This window comes from Hylobates moloch, unplaced genomic scaffold (assembly GCF_009828535.3).
Source record: "Hylobates moloch isolate HMO894 unplaced genomic scaffold, HMol_V3 SCAFFOLD_6, whole genome shotgun sequence".
Classification (NCBI taxonomy): Eukaryota; Metazoa; Chordata; class Mammalia; order Primates; family Hylobatidae; genus Hylobates; species Hylobates moloch.
In genome coordinates, this window is record NW_026652281.1 from 76,372,354 (window position 1) to 76,376,833 (window position 4,480).

General features: G+C 46.5%; 1 pseudogene; it reads right to left on the bottom strand.

The window, feature by feature from the left end:
* Nucleotides 1-1,104: 1,104 nt before the first annotated feature.
* LOC116470407 (acyl-CoA-binding domain-containing protein 7-like) lies at nt 1,105-1,672 on the bottom strand (annotated as a pseudogene).
* Between the last annotated feature and the right edge of the window lie 2,808 nt (nt 1,673-4,480).

The window sequence follows — 4,480 nt, forward strand, 5'->3', positions numbered from 1 at the left end:
TAAGTGAAATAGCTCAGAAACAGAAAGTCAAACACCGCCAGGCGCGGTGGCTCACGCTTGTAATCCCAGCACTTTGGGAGGCCAAGGCGGGCGGATCACGAGGTCAGGAGATCAATACCACGGTGAAACCCCATCTCTACTAAAAATACAAAAAATTAGCCGGGCGTGGTGGCGGGCGCCTGTAGCCCCAGCTACTCGGAGAGGCTGAGGCAGGAGAATGGCGTGAACCCGGGAGGCGGAGCTTGCAGTGAGCGAGATCGCACCACTGCACTCCAGCCTGGGTAAGAGCGCGAGACTCCGTTTCAAAAAAAAAAAAGAAATCAAACACCACCCATTCCCACTTACAAGTGGGAGTTAAACAGTGTGTACACCGGATCATGGAGTGTGGAATAAGAGACACTGGAGACTTGAAAAGGTGGGAGGGTGGGAGGGGCTGAGGGATGAGAAATTACCTTTTGGGTACAATGTACACTATTTGGGTGATGGGCACACTAAAAGCCCAGACTGCCACTATATAATATATCCATGTGACAAAAGTGCACTTGTACCCCCTAAATCTACAAAAATAAAAAATCAAATACTTTTCTAAAAGAACATTTAAGGACACTGGTTTAAGCAAGTACAATTTAGTTAACTATGTAGTTTCAGCATACTCCTATTAGAATTGATGCTAATAGCAAAGATATACATGATACATAGAGTGAATTTTGCCTCTCCCCCTCTAAATGTTAGGTCATGAGAGCATTATCAAGGCTTCAAAAGGAAAACTTTCTCATACACTGTATTCTTTTTTGAGACAGAGTCTTGCTTTGTTGCCCAGGCTGGAGTGCAATGACGCCATCTCGGCTCACTGCAACCTCCACCTCCCGGGTTCAAGTGATTCTTGTGCCTCAGCCTCACAAGTAACTGGGATTACAGGCACGCACTACAGCCGGCTAATTTTTGCACTTTTGGTAGAGACGGGGTTTCACCATGTTGCCCAGGCTGGTCTCAAACTCGATCTCAAGTGATCTGCCCACTTCGTCCTCCCAAAGTTTTGGGATTACAGGTGTGACCCACTGCAACTGGCTGGAAAAATTTCTCATACACTGTATTCTAAATGTCCTATTTTTCTATCAGCTCTTTTGCCTTAGAAATAGAGACACTCGTTGCATCTTCCTTTGACAACCCTTTTTGGAGGGTCCATGCTTCCCATTTGGCCTTGCCCTTTAAATCCAGCATTCTGGGATACTCAATATTAATGTCTCCAATTATAGCTTGTTTGTAAAGTCCATCGAGTTTTTTCAGTTCTTTATTATCTGTTTTTGTTTTTGTTTTTTTTTGAGATGGAGTCTCGCTCTGTTGCCCAGGCTGGAGTGCAGTGGCATGATCTCGGCTCACTGCAGCTTCTGCCTCCTGGGTTCAAGCGATTTGGCTGCCTCGGCCTCCCATGTAGCTGGGATTACAGGTGCCCGCCACCACATGCGGTTTATTTCTGCATTTTCAGTAGAGACGGGGTTTCGCCATGTTGGCCAAGCTGGTCTCGAACTCCTGACCTCAGATGATCCACCCACCTCAGCCTCCCAAAGTGTTGACATTACAGGCATGAGCCATTGCACGCAACCCCTCATCTGGTCTTGTTGGCAGCTTCGTCACGTCTTCTGCAGCCTTGTTGATCAGCCTGCAGTGCCATGGTGTTGGCGGCTGCACTGCTGCTTCTGTCCCGGCACTCCCTTCTTCCCTTTCTGAGGGTTCAGCTACACACTTAAAAGAATGTTGGTTATTTTTTATCCAGAATTTCTTTATGATTATTTTGTCTTTCATATTTGGTCCCCCATATTGTCAGAAATGGAATGTTTCCAGTTACTTCTTTTTTTGTTTTTTGTTTGTTTGTTTGTTTTGGAGAAAGGGTCTCACTATGCTGCCCAGGCTGATCTGGAACTCCCAGGTTCAAGTGCTCCTTCTGCCTCAGTCTCCTGGAGTAGCTGGGACTATGGGCTTGCACCACCGTGCATGATTAAGATTACTTCTTAACCTATTATCATCAGACTTGCACCTCCACAACTTTACAGATGCTGTTCTTCAAAAACCATTGGTAACCGGAGCAACTGCCAAATTCCATGGGTGCTATTTCAGTTAGGATGAGCTCCAATCACAAGTGATGAGATACAAAAAATCAACCATAAAGATGCTTGATTTTTTTAACATAGGTGGTCCCAGAGTCACTTTGGCAACTCACTTCTATTGAGAACTTACGTTCTTCTGTCCTTCCACTCTGCCATCCCCAGAACGTCAGTGATGATTTTCACCTCATTGTCACATGATGGCTGCCTCCCATGACTACATCAGAGGAGCAAAATGTGGGCCAGGCACAGTGGCTGAGAGAGGTCTGTGAGGAAGAAGTTCTTTTCTTGCTTGCCACCTTTTGCTACTTTTTGCTACTTTACTACTTTTTTTTTTTTTTTTTTCATCTCGTCACTTTCAAATAAACTCAGTCACCTGGGTGACTTTTCTCTGCTTCAGATTTACAATAAGTCAAGTTAAAGATTTTTTTTTCTCATTGCCTTTCTCCTCCCTACCATTGATACTAAGCTCTGAGGCTCACTCGAATAATCAAACAAGTAAACAAATCGTGCAGACTGCTTTCCTTTGTTTTGTTTGTTTGTTTGTTTTTAGACAGAGTCTTGCTCTGTTGCCCAGGGTGGAGTGCAGCTGCACGATCTCAGCTCACTGCAACCTCTGCCTCCCAGATTCAAGAGATTCTCCTGCCTCAGCCTCCTGAGTAGCTGGGATTACAGTTAGCCGAGATTGTGCCACTGCACCCCAGCCTGGGCAACAGAGCGAGACTCTGTCAAAACAAAACAAAAACACCACAATCCTCCTTCACTCAAAAAGGCCCCCATCTGCAGAGTGCCAGCAAATCATACCATCTATCTACAAAGGAAAGCAGTCTGCACGATTTGTTTACTTGTTTGATTATTCGAGTGAGCATCAGAGCTTAGTATCAATAGTAAGAAAGGCAATAGTAAGAAAGGCAACAAGAAAAAAAATCTTTAACTTGACTTATTGTAAATCTGAAGCAGAGAAAAGTCACCCAGGTGACTGAGTTTATCTGAAAGTGATGAGATGAAGTTTCCTATATTGGGCAGAATAGGGGAGTGGGGCAGGAGGTAGACGTGAACTTCAGGTTTGGACAAACAGAGGATTCACATCTTTGCACACTTGAGTTTGTGTGACTCTAGAATTTTGCATCTGCCAGATCTGTTTATGATTCTGTTGCCTTTAGCAGACGACAGGCACCCCAAGGACAGAGATGTGGCTTTATGCATTTCTTTAACATGTCTTCCCTCCCTTCCATCTTTCTCAGTGCCTGGTATGAGACCTGCAGCATGTTAGGTGCTCTACAAAAATATTTGTTTAATAGAAGATTGAGTGAATGAAAACATGAGCAAAGGAGGTTACTACAACGGGAAGAAACAAACTCAACGGATTTTTTTTTGAGACAGTCTTGCTCTGCAACCTCCACCTCCAGGTTCAAGCAATTCTCCTGCCTCGGCCTCTCAAGTAGCTGGGATTACAGGTGTGTGCCACCATGCCCAGCTAATTTTTTATATTTTTAGTAGAGATGGGGTTTCACCATGTTGGCCAGGCTGGTCTTGAACTCCTGACCTCAGGTGATCCGCTTGCTTTGGCCTCCCAAAATGCTGGGATTACAGGTGTGAGTCACTGCACCCGGCCAAACCCAGCTGATTTTTCAGTTGATTTAACCGTATCCTGATTAAAGGAAGAAATGGAGAAATGTACATATGTATGAGAGAGAGAGAGAGAGAGAGAGAGAGGGAGAGAGAGAGACAGAAGGAAAATATCTGCAGAGAGAACAGAGCTATGATCACTAAGTAGAACAGAGGCAGCCTAATCGCCTAATCAGATACCCAGTCGGGGCCCCACCTGACTCCTACTGCAGCTGGCGGGTGGAGGGACTAGAAGGTTCAGCTGGAGTGGTCTCCCCTTCTGCAGCTCCAGTCTCCCCACCTCCAACCCCCACTGCCACTGCCCTGTGAGGAGGCTTGGAAGCTGTGGGGAGGGGAGGCAGCCGAGTTGGGCTTCTAGAACGAGGCGGGATGGTGTGAGCTCAAACGCCCTGCAATTGCTGGAGCAACAGCGGCGACACTTGAGTTATTCACAAAGGCTGGAATTCAAATGAGGCTGGCACCGCTCCAAGTCGCAGTAGCTTAGGAGGAGAGAGAAAGGCATATTAACTATTCATCAAGATCTTTGCGTTGCATGGGCTCTGAGGGTTCTCCATCTGCGTCCCTCCCTCTGTCACTGACTGGGAGTGGGGGGCGGGGGTCCTCCAGAAGCACTTTATCTGTCAGTCTGTGAGCGGGGGCTGGGGGTGGGGGACTGAAGTTAGGCAGATTTGTCTCATCACATGATGGGGGACCTGTATCATGTGATGGCTCCGGTGATGTTGGAGGCGGCATGTGACTCCCAGGGCTAC